The sequence below is a fragment of the Vipera berus genome (genome assembly GCF_964194415.1).
Source record: "Vipera berus genome assembly, chromosome: 1".
Taxonomy (NCBI): Eukaryota; Metazoa; Chordata; class Lepidosauria; order Squamata; family Viperidae; genus Vipera; species Vipera berus.
The window spans coordinates 162862771-162883026 of NC_138202.1; the positions used below are offsets into that span (position 1 = coordinate 162862771).

The 20256-nt window shown below is 37.5% G+C and overlaps 1 protein-coding gene across 1 annotated transcript in view; it reads left to right on the top strand.

Moving 5' to 3' along the window:
- The first annotated feature begins 560 nt into the window (after positions 1-560).
- Positions 561-20256, top strand: part of OSBPL6 (oxysterol binding protein like 6) — a 92052-nt gene continuing 72356 nt past the window's right edge. Inside the window, exon 1 of the mRNA XM_081315044.1 lies at positions 561-577. The gene's annotated coding sequence lies outside the window, so the exon portion shown is untranslated. The remainder of the gene's footprint in view (positions 578-20256) is intronic.

Sequence of the window (20256 nt, forward strand, 5' to 3'; positions counted from 1 at the left end):
CACCCAGGAAGAGAAGTAGGTCTGCATTCTTGGGCGCACGCTGTTTGACTGTGTGTGTTTGTGTGTGTGTGTGTGTGGGAAGGGTGTTTGTGCAGGCGCGCGGGTCTCGGAGCCCACGGGGAAAGTGCGGGTTCCTCCTGGGTGCCAGTAGAAATAACGCTGCAGTTTTAAGACACAGCCTACTTTTTTTTTTAAACGAACAAACAACCGGATCATAGGTTTTCCTTAATTATCTCACGCTGCAAATGGATAGTCATAGGCAGTGCTTTTTTTTTTGTAAAAGAAAAAGGTGCCGGAACTCACACATGTCATACAACCGCCCTGAGTCTAGGGAGAAGGGCGACATACAAATTAAATAAATAAATAAACCCGCCTTGCCTACCCTACAAGGGTCCATCCCAAAAAGGTGCCGGAACTCCGTTCTGAGCGTTCTGTGAGAAAAAAAAAAGCCCTGGGAATAGGAGGGCAAAGACTTTTTTTTTCTCCTTCTCTGGTTTTGCAGTCAGTGCTCCGTCCCCTGCATAGCGGGAGCTGCTCTGCATTAACGATGTCATCAGAGAAGCTGGGCCCGGGAAGGGTACTTTTCCTTGCATAATGTGGCGCCGGGGGGTGGGGGGTGGGGGAGGAGAAGAAAGCTGCATGCTTCAAGGGCTGTGCTATGATAAACCTATAAACGAAGCTTAAAAACTTGGAACTGACATCAGGGCGTGTTATATAACTCAGTGGTGCTGAATGGAATGAAAGGGCTTGGAAAGATCTTTTGATGTTATCAGGGGCAAAAAAATAAATCAGGAGGTTTTCCCCCTTTACCTACAGTATCATTTTGAAATATGTGGCAAATGGATTGTTCCTGTGCGTTGGAGAATCCCAGGTTTTGATAATGGCAGACATATTAAAGTATCATCTAAGTCTCTCTTAAAGTTAAATTAATCAGAGAAATTCATTTTATTTATTGTTAATGTGCTCAAAGTTGTGCAGAACAGTAATATTTCACATGGCTTTAAATTGTTTTGCTAGCGCTAATACGCTGTATGGTTATGGCCATATGGTAACATAACAAGAATATCTATGTTGTATTTTTCATAGTAAAACACATTTCCAAGGTCGTACCACAACCTGCAGTGTAGCTTTCATTTAGCAATCGGTCATCTGTAAGATCAAATGCCTGAGCCATCTTGGAAGATTATATTTACAGTGATTCTTGAATGGAGTCTGAAAATAATTGAATATACTTTATAACTTACTCGCCGAATAGTTTTTAAAATATTGGCAGTAAGTTAAAAACTGCAAAATTCATTGACTATTGAAAACTACAGTAGCAGAACTTTAGTGAAAATCGAGCATGTAATCACAATGATAAAGATTGTTATTCTCTAAGTGGTTAGCAACAGGATGCCACTAGCTAAAAGATAAAGTAGTTCTTAATAACATGTTTCTCTTTGGCTTGATTTGAAACATATGTACATAGGCTGAATATTTGCTCATGTTTCCAAAAGACACGAATTTCAATGTTGTTTCACTAAGTGACTGTCAGAATCTGAATTGGGACAGGGAGGGAGCAGATTTAAATGAAGTTGCCAGATAATTTTATTTCAGGATAAATTGATGCAAGTAAGAAATTTAAATGCACATTGTGGTTCTGTGCTGGGGAAAAAAAAATCAAAATTATTATTTTCTATTCAGAACTCTGAGCTAACTGCATTTTGTTCAAATAATTTTTTTATCACAAACTAGTTTACTTAGAGAATATTTATGGAAGCGTCCTTCTCCTACTTTAATTAATGCAAATTTATATACTGATTTTTATGAAAACGACATCAGAATTGTTTACTATCAGGGAGGAGATAGAATGTACTGCTAAGCTTGTAAGCCGCCCTGAGTCTTCGGAGAAGGGCGGGATATAAATGGAATTAAAATAAATAAAATAAAAAAATAAAATAATTGAAACTTGGCTGAACAATAAAGTTACATGATAATTAGGTACAAAATAATTAAGTCAGGTAAAGGAAAAAGCAATTTTGGAAGGGAGTTCTGTTAAAGGATAATGCTGTAGAAAATAGCTTTTCCCTGGTCCCTCTTCATCTTGCTTCTGCTGATTAGAACATCATCAGGCCTACAGGTTTGCAATTCCTATCATGTGCCGCTGCTTCCTGTGCCTGGTTGTGAACCCGTGTAATTGTGTAATTCGTTGCTTTGCATACCCATGATCTCAAATTCATCCCTGGCATCTCTGGGTTGAACTAGAAAATTGGCTGCTTAAAACCCTGAAATGCCAGTTCTAGTCAATGTCAAGTAGACTGAGGTAGCAAGTGCCTTATGTTCCTATGGCAGAATTATGATCTGTGGCATTGCAGGTATGCAGGATGAGCAGTGAGGCTTTGACTCTGTAGAACTTCCCACGTGCTACTTAGCAGATAATGGAAAGAATATTTCAGAAGTGAAGCTTATAAGTTCCTAAATTTTATACAAATACAGATCAAAAGCACGCTTTTTCTATGTTTCTGTAATTACTGCAGTCTGTTGTTCTGTCATTCATGACCAATGGACGACGCTTGTATGTTGTATGGAAGAAGAAATGGATGGAGAATTTTTTGGGGGGATGGGTTGTCCAGTTATGGTAACCTATTTATTTTATTTATTTTATTTTTATTACATTTATATCCCGCCCTTCTCCGAAGACTCAGGGCGGCTTACAAGCTTAGCAGTAGCCTTCATTCTATGTATATGCCTGCTTGTTAGGGCTTTCCACACACCCCAAGCGGCATTATTACAAAGTCAGCTTATTGCCCCCAACAATCTGGGTCCTCATTTTACCTACCTCGGAAGGATGGAAGGCTGAGTCAACCTTGAGCCTGGTGGGATGCGAACCTGCACTAATTGCAGGCAGCTGGTCTTACTTAAGGAGGCATTAGCCCTCTGCTCCACCAAGGCTCCTACGTATTGACAGCTACGTAAGCATTAATATAGGAAACAAGCCAGACCCCCACAAGTGTTTTGAGTTTCTTCGAAGTGCCAGAACTGAAGCTGATCCCAAACTCTAGCAGAAAGATGTCTCCACATAGTAGGTTCTGCAATAATTATTATAGTTAATTTGGGGTAGATAATGAACTACCTTCCTCAAGATTAACCCCGAACGTCTTTCTCATTGGCTGAGAAAATTGTGAAGGATGCTTCTTTTCTTCAAGAAGAAAAGGGTAAAGAACCTTTGCAGAAAAGAGTAATTAAAATAAGAATGCATATGCACAGATAATTTCCTATGAGTAAAGATGTTATAGAATGGTAAGTGATGGAGTACAATTCTGTAAGCATTCTCAGCCAGTTTCTATATACAAGCTTATATAACAAACCAGCATTGCTTATCACAGAATCCCTGCTGTGGGAATCATACTTACGGTATGATGGGAGGTCCTCATATATTATTTCCACAGCTTTAAACTGGAGATAGGAGACATTGGCAGTTAATCTGTTGATCTATAACACAATAAACACAATTTGTGGTGTGTACATAAATTAGTCGCAAGGTCAGCCAACCAGTCTAATCAGTTGTGATATCAGGATTTCATTTTTGGCAGGAGATTCTGAGGGAGATCTGTCCATGTACCCACAACATGAATATCTTCTCTGGGTATCTTAGAACCTATTGAAGAAGGAGCAGGATGGCCTGAATTAGAGCTGTGGCTGTAGAGGCATTCCAGCTGGGGTGAAGTGTTGCAGCTGTTCCTGCAGATGACAGATGGAATAACTTGTGCTATGGTGGGCTTTTGGGAGTCCCATTGGCAGCATATTTTTGCCCTGTGCTAGATAATAAAGCAGAGTTTTGGAGGATTCTCTCTTTCCCGCTTCCATATAAAGAGGTGGCTTTTCTGATCTATATTAGAAACCCTACCTTTATTGAAGACATAGAGTTTGAGGGTCTAAAAGTGGGAAAATATGCATTTATTATTATTTCATTTAATAGAATAGTATAATTGATCAAATGTAAGCTATGTACTGATGTATGATTCATTTTGAAATCTAAAATGATTTTATTTAAGAATTGAGGATTATTTCCCTCCAAATTTCATTATTAGATATAATTCATTTTTTAACAAGTGTCTGCTGAATGGTAATTAAGTCCTTGTTTCACTAATTCCTGAGTAGATATCTTTTCTCTGCTTGCATATTGGATTACATATGGCTTTATGAAGCTAGTATACCCATTTATCCCCAAAATGTTTAGGAGTAAAATGACATAATAGTTGCACATAGTCAGCAGGACAAAGTAGAGAGATTTGCTGTTGAGTTTTCACTTCTGTACTATTAATTGTTACCATCTTGAACTTTTTTCATGAACTTTTTTTTCACTGCCTCATGCATGTGATAAATTTTTGACAGACATTTGCTAGATAGATAATGCTGTCATGTAATGTCAGGCAATCCCTCAGGAAACATTTTATCTCCAACTAAAATGCAGAAAAGTAGAGAGAGGCAGTGGCTTCAAAGGTCCAGTAACTTCTACATTCATGCTAAATGCAAGTATATACTATAGTAACTATATAGAGCCAGTTTAGTCTAGTGCACAGATCGGCAAACCACAACTCTGGAGCCGCATGCGGCTCTTTCAGCCTTCTCATGCGGTTCCCAGTCGTCCTCCGCCATTTGCAGAGAGAGAGAGAGACAGAGAGGGGCACTTGCGCTTCCCTTCTCTCTCTCTCTCACTCTCACTCTCTCTCTCTCTCTCTCTCTCTCTCTCTCTCTCTGTGTGTTTGTGTGTAAAAAAGAGAGTGGCCTCACGCTGTTCTCTGAGAAGCTAACAAACCGATTGGGTGGGGCTCCTGCCTTTCCTGCGTCTCCACAGGAACCAGAAAGCAGCAGCTCTCAAGGGCAGGAGAGCCAGCCCAATAAGAATGTGTGTCAGCTTGTCCAAGAACAGCGTGAAGCCACCTTGCCAGGTGAGCAGAGGATCAGAGAGAGAGTGGGGGGAGAGAGAGAGGGAGGGAGAGAAAGAGAGAGGGTGGGAGGGAGAGAACTCATGCACAGCAGCCTCTATTTCTTTTTAATTAAACTCTTCAATCAAGCTCTTCCCCTTGTGCGCGCACACGCACATGAGTTTTGTAAGGCATCAGGCTAGAAATTGGGAGTTCTTGAGATGAATGCCAGTTGGGTGACAATAATAATAATAATAATAATAATAATAATAATAATAATAATAATAATAATAATAATAATAATAATAATAATAATAATAATAATTATTATTTTATTTATATACCGCCCTTCTCCCGAAGGACTCAGGGCGGTGAACAGGGCAGATATATAAAAAATACAAAAATACAAAAGTTAAAAGAAAATTAAACATATGCCCAACTAAAAACAGTAAATACATATATTAAAAATGACAATAAAAACCCAACCCATCCCCCATCAGGCCAGGCCGGCTTGTTCAAATAAGAATGTCTTCAGATCGCGACAGAAGGAGCGAAGGTCGGGCACCATCCGGAGCTCAACTGGCAACCGATTCCATAGCTCCGGGGCGCCCACAGAGAAGGACCTCCCCCTGGGGGCCACCAATCGACATTCTCTGACCGGTGGCACCCTGAGGAGGCCCTCTCTGTGGGAATCACCTCATAGGGTTGTAGTTGTGGGGAAAATAGGAGGAGGAAGAAATATTAGGTATGTTCACCACCTTGAGTTGTTTATAAAAATAATAAATGTGAGATATAAATAAAATATTACTCATTTATAAAATAAATTATTTATAATTTATAAACTAAATTATTACTCATTAATCTGAGGTATTTGGGTACTTTATGTTTCCTTGCTGAAAGCTTTGTAAATAGGAACTTTTAACTATTCTGTAAATGTAATTTCAGTTTTTTCAGACTGTAGAAAACAGAATCTGTTGCCCTTTTTTCCTTCCCTGATATACTTTCTCTGCCCTATGAAATATCAGCAGTATCCCAGATTAATGTCTCATGTTCCAGACTTCCTATTCCTACTGCAATCTACGCGGCCAGAAGAAAACAGTCCAACTAATTTTGCCACCGAAATAGTCCATCTAATTTATGCTAATAAGGAAAAGTGTACTATGTTTTAATTTTAGGGCTACAGTCCTCTGGTGAAAGATTGAGATTAATGCTGAAGGTGGTAAATCTCATGATTGAAAGTGAGCTACTTTTGTTGAGGTAATTTATCCTGTTTTTAATGTGAGAATTATTTTGATTTACAAATCATCATGAGGCATGAAAATGTTGTATTCTGCTTTTTAAGTAAAAATACATGTGGATTAGAATCTTTTGTCAAGGATTGGGGCTAAGGATTTTATTTGTAAGCAAGCATGGTACATTCTCCCAATGTTGAGGAATAACGTTTAGAGTTCTTCACAGACCACTTTGTTTTTCGCTATGCTGAATTCAATCTAGTATCATGTGCAGACTTCATAATTTCATAATATCCCACAATGTATTTTCCTTTCAAATATTGAACTATTATACTGTATATAGTTCTACTCAGTGAGAATATCTGACCTCTCTTGCTTGAGTTTCCATTAGATTCTACAAGTTGCAAAATATATTCACTTGAAAATAAGTGTATTTAAGCTATTGCATCTTAAATGATTAGGTGTGTGTATTCTACTACTTGCACCTGGTAAAGGAAAATTCATGATTTTTAAATATCAGGTCTAGAAGAGCATATTTTTCTGCTTTAACAGTTTAAATATCAGTTTAACAGTATATAACAGTTTAGATAAGATATCAAAGCTGAACATAAATAAATTATTTGAATAGTGGAAGAATGGTTGTAAATGTTCTACCAGTAAATGATCCTGGAAGAAAGTGAGGATTCTTGTATTAGTTTTGAATAGTATTTATCTTTCTTACATTTTTTAAGAAACAGCAGTCTTAGGTCAAAAAAGGATGTTCCCCTGTGGCAGAGGGAAGAGGTTACGTTTACACTAAAAGGCTTATATGGATTTTTTTTGTTCCCTGATTACATAGCACATTTAACTGCTGGTATCTTAAATGTTGATAGAAACCTGATCTAACAAAGAATAATTTACTTTTGATTCTGTGGCACTATGGCAGCTTAACATGTGTTTGTGGTCACACAGTAGTGTCATATTTTCAGCTTTATCAGGAATTTTCAAGTGTTTCCTAAGGCACTTGACCAAGTATTTCTCAATGGGAAATTCAATAATAATAATAATAAGAAAAAACCTACGTTGGAGGACATACTTCTTAAACTACTTATTTTTGTCCGTACCATTCATAGCTGTAGGCAGCAGGTCTCTTCCTTTTGGCACAGCGAAACCTTGGTTTAATAGACCTTGTTACAATAAACATTTCATGTGACAGAGATTTCTGCAGTGATTTACATCATTTGTGTAATGATATCATTGATATAATTTACATAATGATTTCATTATACAAATTATATAACTTGTCATGATGTGGTACTTTGAAATGATACTGGTGAATAATGAGCCCCCTCAATCTGATTAGTCTGTTAAATGAGTTTCATGGTACTTTCACAGTATTGTATACAGTAATATCAATTCAGATGACAGGGCTGATGGGAATGTGAAGTATCCAACATAAACAGATTTTTAACAGCGGAATATACCAGAGAGGGAAAAAAGTACACCAAATTCAGGTACAGAGGTACACTTTTCCGTGTGCAAAGAAGATTTTTTTTGTTCTCTATATTTCAAATATAGTGAATGAATTCCAAATTCTAGTTGATGATGATGGTGCTGCATGCTTATAATTATTTATACTTAGCTGCTTCAGCTTGTAGGGGCAAGTAAAGGGTTTAGAAATATTTCTCATTATTTTTGGGAAGTGTAAAACTAGGATACCTGATTTGCTTCTCTTAAGAAAGGAATATTAAACTAAAAATAAACTACTTTTGGGGAAAGGAGTAAATCAGAGTTTCTGATTCCTATGTCACAGGATCATGTCACTAAAATATGCAAAATACTAATTTACACTGACACATTGTTTTTCAGTTTTGAATATTTAAAGCTTAACCCCAAGGCTTAATAACTATATTGTATGTACATATGGACCAATTTCTCAGAAGATGAAACAAGATTGAATATTTCTACCTTGTGAACTTTGGTGAAATCAAAACTGTCCTCTTTATCTCCCAGAGGCTGAAACAAATTGAAGGGCAAGCCTTAACAGCAAAAAAATGCTTTTTCTGTAACTCAAGTCCAGCACACAAATGCCTTTCTTATTTACTCTCCTCATCACATGTAAAAATAGTGGCAGGGGAGTTGATCATGCAGACTTGCCTCTTGATTTTTTTGATATCCTCCCTCCCTCCTTGAAATGGTTCCTGCCAAATGGGCACTTGGTTGATGCCAAGGGAAGCTTCAGAGGCTGCAGGGGTATCCTATCCCCTAATGTTGTGACCTACCCCTTAATGTTGGTCAAGCCCTTTCTACCATTATTTGCATAAGTTCTTATGCTACTCTTGCTTACGTATCGTCTTTTTTCACATTGCATTCTAGCATTAGATTTACCAGCCCAGTAAAATATCTTTTCCGAGTTTTGGAATAGTTCTTTTAGGTTTCAGCCTAGCTTGGCTGAACAGAACATACAGAGCCCAGGTGTACTTGGATAGCTGGCATCCAATACTGCCATTTTTGACTACAGAGTTAGTGGACCTGTAGAGGGTGCCTTCTTCACCCAACATTTGTATTATTCACTCACTTCAAATCATGAACATCTAATTTAGTGCACTTGGGGATATGTTCGTTCTGAGTGGAGCCCTGAACATCTTAATGTCTTAAAGTGTCATTGTTTATTTCAAAGGAAAATGCAGATAAAAGGAGATAAATTCCTGGGTAGGTCACCCATATCTCCCAGATGTAAGAATAGGGTCATTAAACTTGGCAGTATTGCTTCCTGTTTTGTCCTTTTTATGATTAAACTGAAAAATAATCTTTACATTTCTCTGTGTTAAAAAGAGTAAGGCTCTCTTAACTCACAGCTTGACCTCCCTTAGCATGTGACCAAATTGTCAGCAGTATAATGGTCACCTTTGGTGAACGTTCATACGCCCAGATGAAGGGTGTTCAAAATGTAAATCCCCTACCCCATCTTTATGTGTTTGGCAGTCTGAGTAAGTTACGTAAACGTATTGACAGGCTTTCCTTTTCTTTATGGGCTTTACGGAACCTTAAGTAGTTAATTTACAACTGCTCCTGGAGGCAAAAAACAATTCTGTGAATAATAGATCAGACATAATTTCTTTGATCCTGCATGGTAGGATGGTACCTTTGCTACTACCATTTGGATGCTGTAAAATCCCTTGGAAGTTTATTGCCCTGTTTGGTTCTGTCAGAACAGAGAAGTTCATAGGGCTTGATACAAATTTCTTTTCAACCTTTGTTGTGTCCAGTCTAGGTTGCAGAAATAGTCACTTTAGTTAGTATAGCCACTTCTCTCTTGTCCCTGCCACAGCTGTTTCTTTTTATGCTTAAATAGAAGAAGCCTCTTTAAGAGCAATCCCAGAGCATGTGTATGTTCATATTTTGTATTTCAATATTCTCTAAGGCAGTCTTTTTCAACTTTGACAATTTTAAGATGTGTGGACTTCAACTCCCAAAATTCTCCGCCAGCTGTCAACCCTGCTAACATCTAATGTTATTGCTTGACAAGAGATGAAGAAGTAGCCGTTTCATATGTTAAACTTGCTTTAAGACTAGTGTATTGCTTTAGTTTCAGGTTAGGAGGGGGAATGAGTAGGAATGCACTTTCAAGGCTATTTCTCTCACTAAGGAGATAAGAGTTTGGCGCGTCTTGTAACGGAAGGGAAACTGATTCTTTAAATTAATTGGAGAATATGATTAATGACAAAATTAGAAAGGTGGAGAATTGTGTTTTAATATATTGTGCAAGGGGCGGAGATTTCAGATTCCAGCTTCTTTTGAGCATATTAGGCTAATAAAGGACTTTTAAGGTAAACAATGCCTCAGAGTCACTTGAAAAGCCCATACGTCGGAAACTTGACACCAGCCATGCTCACTGAAGAATTCTGGGATTTGAAGTCCACACATCTTAAAGTTACGAAAGTTGAGAAATGCTGCCTTAGAGAATATCGAAATACAACATATGCCTGCACGCATGCTCTGGGGTTGCTCTTAAGGGTTTAGATAAGAGGATTCTTCCATTTAAGCATAAAAAGGATGATAAGCTTAAAAGGGGGATATTCACTAAAAATCACTGTGTGAATGAGATGGACAATATATAATTTATTTATTTATTTGACATACAAAGAAAAAAAATACTAAAAGTTGCCAGGGTTAAGTGGATCTGCATGGTTTTATTTGATTGTCAAGGAGGCTATCGTCATGTTTTCACTAAACTTGTTTCCTCACTTCTGCAACAAAAATGAATTTTGGGGAGCAAAATGTATATTAGTCTTGTATATTAGTCTGAAACCCAGTTCCAACTGCAAGTAATCTAAACTCAGCACATTTGAAGATTTTTTTAAAAAAATCCAATTAGAAACAAAAAAAAATACCTTAATAGCTTTACAGAGTCCTTGAAGTGCAGAATTAGTCTTTAGAATAAAGGGTAATGTTAGGTTTTCCTCTGTTAAAGAGTATTTGGATTCATTGGTGCAAAGTTCCATCTGGCTATTCTAATATTTACATTCCCTTTCTGATTTGTAAAAAAAAACCACTAGTATTTTAAATAAGTGATTAACAGTAGAGTGTTAATGAAGATGTAAATATACATCTAGCTAAAAGGTGTTGAATTTGGCAAGATCTTCTATGCAGTTAACAGCAATCAGTTCAGAAATCACAACTATGTTAGAAACCGTTCCCCACAGAATTATTCTATTTGTAGCAAATAAGGATTTTGTGCTAGGATGGAAATCTTAAGAGCGGTTGCTTGGCATGCTATAATAATAACCTGTGCTTAAGCATCACAATTGCCAGAATGACCTTCATCAAGCTTAGGGTGGAAATCTTGTTTGCCCAGGATCCCAGAATAAATAGGAATGGTTGCTGGAGCAACATAGTATTCTTAATGAAGTATCAAAGGTGCAGCCAAAACACTTGTGGAACATTGCAACTAAAATAGCGAACATCTTCAGAACCCACACATTTTATCATCAGTTATGTCAGACTTTTTTACACTGCTTTCGATGTAATTGTTAAAAGTTCTTTAGAGGGCTGGCAAATGTAGCAAACAAGTAAGGAAAGGGAAAAAATACTTGAAAATAAGTCTTAGTGAAATTAATAATATCTGACTGTAAGAAACTATTCATGGAGCTTTCAGTTAAAAAATATTTAATTACATTTAGTGGAAGAATCAATGAGTAAAATAGATTGGAACTAAATATAACTTGATACCATACATTTTTGTCGCTTGATTAAAATGCATGCTTGTTATGAGTGTTTTTCAGATACTATGCTGTGGTTTAAGAAGCTCGATAAATTGGCCCAACAGCATCCCAATCTTATACATACGCTCATTTTTGTCTCATATTGTCATCTTGTTTTCCTGACACTCCATTGTGTGTGTATTTTTAATTCTTCCTCTTTCTCCTATTCTTCCAACAGGTAGTGAGTGACACTTGTGATTTTTTTTTTTAAAAAATGTATAAATGTAATGCACTGAATTTGAACCTATCAAAAGTGTGAGCTTGCTTTAATAACCTAGGCTAAATGGTTCCTGTATATAATGCCCAATTTAAGACATCATATTTACATTTCTATGAAGATGTGCTAAGTACTGATTTGTCTCTTAGTTAAGGTGGCAAAAGAAAAATCTGGCATTGTTTGAACTGAAGCAGCCTCACATCCAGGATTACATATATTTGGAATATCCTATGCTAAATAAAGAGTATGTTTTTCTTACATTTGCTTAAAACTATATATATGCCTGCTATCCCTTTATGTTAAATCAATTGTGTGGCCAAATGATTTCCCAGAATGAGTTGCCGATTCTTGGTAATTCATAAGACTGCAATCATCCTTGTAATATATAGGAAGAAATCTGTTACACAGAACATAGTGACTCTGAAAGCCATTACAAAAGCATTCTGTTTGTCTTGAGTGCAAGAAAGACTTTTTCTTGTAAAAAAACAATCAGAGTTTTTTCTTCTTCTGAACCATTTCTAAGATACAGTAATGTACAGGGCAGTGCAATTTTTGCTAAATAGCCAGCAACATGAATTAAAATTACATCTTTACAATTATAGAGGTGAAAAAGCTACACACATTTGACTGTGTTGGTTGGTTTAAGTTCCTTCAGAATAAATATAAAGAGGGCTCTGAATTGAAAATTATCTCTTTGCTATAGTATAGTATAGTATAGTATAGTAATAGTATAGTATAGTATAGTATAGTATAGTATAGTATAGTATAGTATAGTATAGTATAGTATAGTATAGTATAGTATAGTATAGTATAGTATAGTATTCAGCTTTCACAGCAACATTTCAGTGGCATGCCAGGGCAGCAAAAGGGGACAAGACTACATCAAAACATTTTAAAAGGCAGGGGGAAAATTGAATTAAACTATTCCAATTACATTATTCTTCAAGGTGCTGTATTTTAACATAAGTACACAATAAACAGAAAAAGAAGCCTCGTTCATGTAATATTATACAATTCAATTTTTAATATTTAGGGAAAAAGGGATCTTAAACATGCAAACTGGTCTGTACAGTTCACAATTCTAAAAGGCCACATTGAAGGCATTCCTAGTATTAAAATGTCTCTTCAAAGAAACTTTGTATACTTGTTTAGTATTTTCATTCCAGGTTTAAACTCACAAGGAATATATGAGCAAAAAAAGGAGGAATTTCTCTCATACATATTCTCTTACTTGTGATTCTGATATGGGAGGCATTCGGCCAAATCTGAAGACATTTGGTGGACAATTGAATCTGGGGAGCATTAGGAAAACGTTTGACCTGATAGCTGAAATTTCCCAAGGTGACCTTGCAGATTTCTAGCTATGTAAAACAGGCCTTTAATTTTAGATTTGTTTAGATATTGTGCAAAATATCCCAGCATTCTAAATCCATTGATGTAGCAGTTTTTAACATAGTGTGCAAATTTCATTTTTGTCCAGCAGAAGAACTTTGAATTGCAAAATCTTCTTCCTGAGATGGTGATGAATATTATTTTGCCTAGCAGAATAAACAACGGCTAACCCTTTCAACCCAGAAGTGCCTCAGTGCTTCTGACTCAATGCTGGATAGTCCAGCATTTCTTCAGTGTAAGGCATGCTAGCTTTTAGTGGTGCATTTATCACTGTGGGAACAGAATGCAAGATTCATTTTAAGCAGTGAAGCAAACAGATAAAAAAATCCAGATAAGTGTGCTTTATCTCACATCCTCATAGGCTCTAGCTGATTTGATAAGCTAAAATATAGAAAGATGTTCCTGTTTTAAAGGCTAAGCATAAATATTCTATCTGTAAATGTCTTTATGAAATACTTAAAACTGCAGTAATCTATAAAGTTGACAGTCTCACTGAAGTTAATGCTCAAGTTTACTTGTGCAAATCATTCATGTTTCCTTTCCTGTCTACTTTTAGTATTCAGTTACAATTCGTTGGTGATACTTAAGAGGAATATGTGTTGTTTGCATGATTGTATAATGCTTGCTATAATGAATTAAGCTAGTGATGCAGGAACTACTATTTCTACCACAAGAGAAAACTGCTATGTCTACATAGATAATGTATCTTGGGCCAGCAAAGTCCCTTAACTTAGAAAAGTAGAACAAAGAGATCTAGCTTTTAAATCCTGGAGCTTAGGCCCACAGCATTGATTTTTCCAGTAGGTAGATCCCATACATACCGGTATATTGCTTTATTTTTTTCTAGACCTGTCTTATTTCAGGCCAGTGAATATTCTGGATAAGCATTATTTTTCAACCTTAGCAACGTTAAGATGTGTGGACTTAACTCTCAGAATTCCTCAGCCAGTGAGTCAGGCTGGGGAATTCCTGGACTTGAAGTCCACATATTTAAAAGTTGCCAAAGTTGAGAAACACTGATCTAGAGAGTAAAGAATTCTTGCTGTGCCTCTGAGAAGCCTAATTACTTGTTATGTTGTAGCTGATCCAGTCCAACAGCATCTAGTTGAAAACGTGCTCGTTCCCCATGAGCAAAAAGAAAACTGTCCCAACAGCTGAGCAATCAGATCAGCTCCTAATTGACAAGATGATTTTGGAAAACTGCAGGAGAAAGAAGACCAACTTAATGTAGCATGGATTGATTACAAGAAGGCATTTGATTCCCTGCTAGATGATTGGATAAATCAGATGCCTAGAAATAACAAGAGTCAGTAAAAACATCAGAAGTTTTGTGCAAAGATCAATGGCACAATGGAAGTCAAAGTTGCTGGTCAATGGTGATAGAATGGGACAGGATAATATCAAGAGGAATCTTCCAAGGAGACTCACTATTGCCACTACTGTTTGTCATTGCACAGATTCCTCTCTGAACAATACTGAATAACTCAGGCCATGGCTATCTAACATAAAAAAATATCTGCCAGGCTATCCCACCTTCTTTACATGGATGACCTGAAGCTGTATGGAAAAACATCATCTGAAATAGAATTGCTGTTCAACACTGTTCGCCAGGTATTGCAATGGAATTTGGGTTGGACAAATGTGCCACCCTCACCATCAATAGGTGAAAAATAGTGAAAACTGAGAGAATCAAGAAGTCCTATGGAATGAAGATGAACATTAGAAATATACCTTCAAGCTGACAACATCAAGAAAAGGACTGAATTCAAGAAAAGGATTAGAAATGAATACATCAACAGAGTGAAGATCTTAAAAGTCCTAACTCAGTGGAGGAAACATAATCAAGGCAGTTACAGTCATTAAATACACAGCTGGAATAGTGGACTGGATTAAAGCAGAACTAAAGGCTCCGGATAGGAAGGCCAGAAAAATAATGACAGTGAATCATGCCCTTCATCCACACCGTGACCTTGACAGACTACTTACCAAGTAAAATGGGTGGGCATGGAATGTCGCAAGTACATCAGATGGTTGAAGAAGAAGAAAGGGCATTGGAGGAATATCTGAAGGATAGTGAATAAGATGCACTGAAGCTGGTATAACAGGAAGGCCTACTGAATACTGGAGAGACCAAACTGGCCTATGAGAAGCACCAAATGAAGAATAAAAAGGAGGCATGGAAAGCCAAAGCATTACATAGCCAGTACATTGAAAAAAAATAGAGAAAGTAGATAATGACAAAACCTGGCAAGAGCTAAGAGCAGGATAGTTGAAGAAAGAGACAGAGGGGCTAATTTTGGCTGCACAAGACCAAGCCTTAAGAACAAATGCATACAAAGCCAGAATTGAGAAGACAGCAACATATAGCAAATGTCATCTCTACCAGGAAGCTGAAGAAACAGTGGACCATCTGCTTCGCTGCTGCTGAAGATTGCACAGACTGACTACAAACGACGGCAGGACAAACTAGCAACAATGGTGCATTGAAAGATCTGTAAGAAATTTACGGGAGTACCTTTTGCCGGCGTTAACTTCCCATCGTCCTGTGCGCTCCCATAGAGAGGGCCTCCTCAGGGTGCCGTCGGTCAGGGAATGTCGATTGGTGGCCCCCAGGGGGAGAGCATTCTCTGTGGGCGTGCCTGCCCTCTGGAACCAGCTTCCTGTTGAGCTCTGGATGGCTCCCGACCTTCGCTCTTTTTGCCGCGACCTGAAGACTTGGTTATTTGAACTTGCCGGCCTGGACTGAGGGATTGGGGTTTTAGATTTTAAATTCCAAATTTTAAATTTTAGAATGTGTTTTATTGCTTGGGCTATTTGGTTTAATTTATTTTAATTTTTGTATATTATGTGCTGTATATTGTGTTTTAATTGCCCTGTACACCGCCCCGAGTCCTTCGGGAGAGGGGCGGTATATAAATCCAATAAAATAAATAAATAAATAACTGTTTGCCTGCAAGCAAGAACTCGTGGGTCTATAATAGAATAATAGCAAACGAAAAAGCTGAAGTGCTCTGGGACTTTAGTATTCAAACAGACTAGCACCTGCCACATAACACCCCAGACTTAACAATTGTCAATGAAAAAAACAAACAGGTCTGAATAATGGACATGGCAATTCCTGGAGATGGCAGAATAGAAGAAAAGGAACTGGGGAAGATAATAAAATGCAAAGAAAAGGAGGAGATAAGAAGGGAGACCCAGGCGACACAGTATTGGATAACCGGAGCTAGTATAAATATTTATAGTATATACCGAGAAGGTCAGATTTATAGAAGTATTAACGTAATGGAAAATTAATGTTATTATACCTAATATAGATATTGAAAATCTAGGGAGAGGAGTTGCTCAGACATTACCCCTGAATTGTATCTGCAGATGAATGAGAGGGAAGAAAGGAGAGGAGGGAGGGAAGAGAGTAGAGGAGGGGGGAAGGAAGTAGGAAGGTTGGAGGAGAAGAGGAGGAGAAGGGAAATGGGAGGGGAGCGCTAAAGGAAAGAGGAGAGGAGAGGAAGAAGAGGGAAGAAAGAGAAGAAAGGGAGAAGGTAGAGAAGAGGGAAGAGAGAGAAGGAGTGTGGATACAGTAAAAGGGGAAATGGACGAGCAACACCAAAATTTATGTGTATGTATTTATGTTATTAAGAGTATCTGATACTGTAGATAAGAATGTAAAAAGAATGTATGTCAATACTTGATAAAATATTACGGTATATTTGTTGATATGTATGGGGGACAGTTGGAAAAAAAAACTTTAAATAAAATAAAATAAATTGCAAAGACCTGCAAATAGAGATAGAATGACTGTGGCAAAAAAAAGCAAAGATAACACCAATAGGAATAAGTTGCCTTGGATGCAATCCCAAAACAACTGGAGCATCACTTGAACACCATCGATATTGACAAATCAATCAGTTTCAAAAGGCAGGTTTACTTGGAACAGCTTATATCCTGCGACAATACCTGTAACACCCAACAGATTTCGACATCTGCCTATCCCAGGTCCTTGTGAAGGACTCAATAGAGTGGACAAAAATGTCAAATCCAATCTGAACATCTAGTTGATTGTGCGACAATAATAATAATTTGCTTTCTTTATTCCCTCTTAGTCTTGCTATGGTCCATTTAATCTTTTCAATTAAGTGATTTGGATTCATATCTCTGTTCCAAAATATGATTGCAGATGTTGCATTGTGAGTATTGTTAAGACTTCAGAGTAAAATATGCAGAGAAATTTTTTTTCTCTTGCTATTTCTATTACAGCAAATGGCTTTCTGAGCCAGGATCTTTTAGCCATATTTTGGATGCTTTGTCATTCTGTATGCAAACCAAGTGCATTCGTGAGTCACTGCCTCCTTGCAGATAGCGTAAAAAGACTGGAAACAAACCAATACCTTACACAATTTTTTCCTTATTCTGAGTCATTCTTGCCTTACTGACAAGAATTACGTGTTTCACTTTTGAAAATGAAGTTAGTTTCCTTAGAGAAGCATTCATGAATGAGTTCCTGATTCAGAGTTTTATACTGATACTATTTGATCCATAGAATTATAGTTTGTTAATTTGAAAGCCTTATTGTCACAGTAATGTTTCTGGTGATTTGTATTTTAGTACTGTTTGAATTCACGTTTAGAGATTCTGCTTACATGGTACAGCTAATACAGTATTTGGCCACTGGGGCACTTACTGGAATTTATTTATTTTACATTATATATTCTGTCTTAGTTGTGCATATATGATATTTGGGGCAGCTAGCAGTGACTCAAAATGCAAAATAAATGTAAAAGAAGGTTTAAAAAGGTTAAGTAAAGGCAGGAAACATGTTTTAACATTTACATTGCCTGTATAAATCAGTGCCTTCTTCATGTTTCATCCAGCTGGTAAAGGATCACCAAAATGCTAGAATGATTTCCACATTTAGTTGTAGCCAATAGAATGATGATAACTTTATGATGATGATGATAACTTTATTGTCACTTTGAATGTACACCAATCGGCATACATCAAAATGAAATTTCATTGCATACAGCTCTCAAAGGGTCACCACCTCCGATATATACTCCTTGTTCGTGGCCCGCTCAAATTTCACATTGTCCATTTTAGTCTCTAGGGAGTGAACGATGGCAAACAGGACAGATGGAAATGGGGCTCCATGTGGATTAGCCCTCAGGTTAGCTTGTATTCTGACAACCTCGCCTTCTTTCCTTTTTCTGATCCTGACTCTTCCACCTTTTCCTTAAAGAGGCCTTGCTTCTTTTCGCCCCTGGAGCACACTGCCGCCGCCACCAACTCCTCCAAAAGCCTCTCTCTCTTCCTCTGGGCCTGCCGACAGCCTCATCCAGTTCCTTCAATAGAATCCATCACTAGAATAGAATAGAATAGAATAGAATAGAATAGAATAGAATAGAATAGAATAGAATAGAATAGAATAGAATAGAATAGAATAGAATAAGAATAAGAATAAGAATAAGAATAAGAATAAGAGTATTCTTTATTGGCAAAGTGTGACACTTCAAGGAATTTGTCTCCAGTGCATACGCTCTCAGTATACATACAAGCAACAAAATGATAAATTATAAATCATAAAATACACTCTTAAATGATAAGATACAACCAACAAAGTTATAGCCATAGCATTTTCTCATAATTCTAGTATCCATTCCTTGGCCACAATTTGGACTTATTTTTTAAAATCCTGTGTGGATTTTATTGTACACCACTGAATGAAGTGGGCCATTTAACTCCTGATGCTAAATTCTGAGTTGTTTTCCTGAGATTGGAATAAATACTCATTATGGATTATTATTGATAATGTGAACTAAGCAGTCCAGTTCACCATTATAGTCGCTATAAAAGGAAGCTTGCAGCAGTTAAATGTGTACTCTAAAAGTCAAAAGATTCACAGAAAAAAGAAGCTGCCAAAAGTTCAGCCACATGCTAAATGAAGTCATACCTGCAAGATTAGGTTGCAGACCACAAAGCAAGGATTCAAAGGGTTAAAAGCAGGTTTCTGTCAGAAAAAAAAATCACGTCATGTAGATTAGGGGCGTCAAACTGCCTGCCTGCGGGCTAGTTGCATCATGTGGAGGCTGGGCCCACCCCAGCTCTGGCAATGCGAAAAAAGTCACGATACGTCATGCCACGAGACACGGCGAGTTCGACACCCATGATCTAGATCACGTAGAAAATTATCTGTTTCATTATTTACAAGTAGTCCTCATTTAATAATAATAAAAAGGTAAAGGTAAAGGTTCCCCCGCACATGCGTGCTAGTCGTTTCCGACTCTAGGGGCTCATCTCCGTTTCAAAGCCGAAGAGCCAGCGCTTGTCCGAGGACGTCTCCGTGGTCATGTGGCCGGCATGACTAGACGCCAAAGGCGCACAGAACACTGTTACCTTCCCACCGTAGTGGTCCCTATTTTTCTACTTGCATTTTTTACGTGCTTTCGAACTGCTAGGTTGGCAGAAGCTGGGACGAGTAACAGGCGCTCACTCTGTTACGCGGCACTCGGGATTCGAACCGCCAAACTGCCGACCTTCTGATACTCAGCCGTTAAGCTAAGTGTGAAGTGAAATCACAATTGTGTTTATGTTATTACTTCAGCATTCCTTTGCTTTACAGACCTGTAACAGGTGTAAATGCAAGGAACGGTCATAAAATTATTTTTTCATCAGTGTTGTAACGGGATGGTTGCTAAAGAAGGCAGTTGCTAAATAAGGACTACCTGTATTTCATTGAATTTAGGGGCCAACCAACTCTAAATAATTCTAGGCATCTTACATTTTAAAAAGTAAAGAAGTATAAGATAAAGAACATTATTATACTGAGCAGAGAGCATCAAAAGCCTGATAAATTCAAACTTTGATCAAGAGTGAAAAGAGAAGGAGACCGTTCAATCATCATCATCATCATCATCATCATTATTATAAAACTTTTATTCATAAAACATGAAACTCAGTCAACTGAACACTCAAATTGACTGGCACTAATGGTTGACACGGGCTGCTGCCAGCGTCCTAGGTATCAACCAGGTATCTCCTTAAAATGTAAGATGTTCCGAGTAGCGCAGTTTTTTGTAGCTTTGCTGGAGTTATTGCAGGAAGTTGCAATTTCTTGATGTGTTTTGTAAAGTTTTTTTGGACATAGTTCCCAGTGCCCCGATGACAATGGGTATCACTGTTACGCGTTTCATCCATAATTGCACAGTTTTGACGGCCAGGTTGCGGTATTTTGTAATTTTTTCCAGTTCTTTTTCTTCGACTCTGGCATC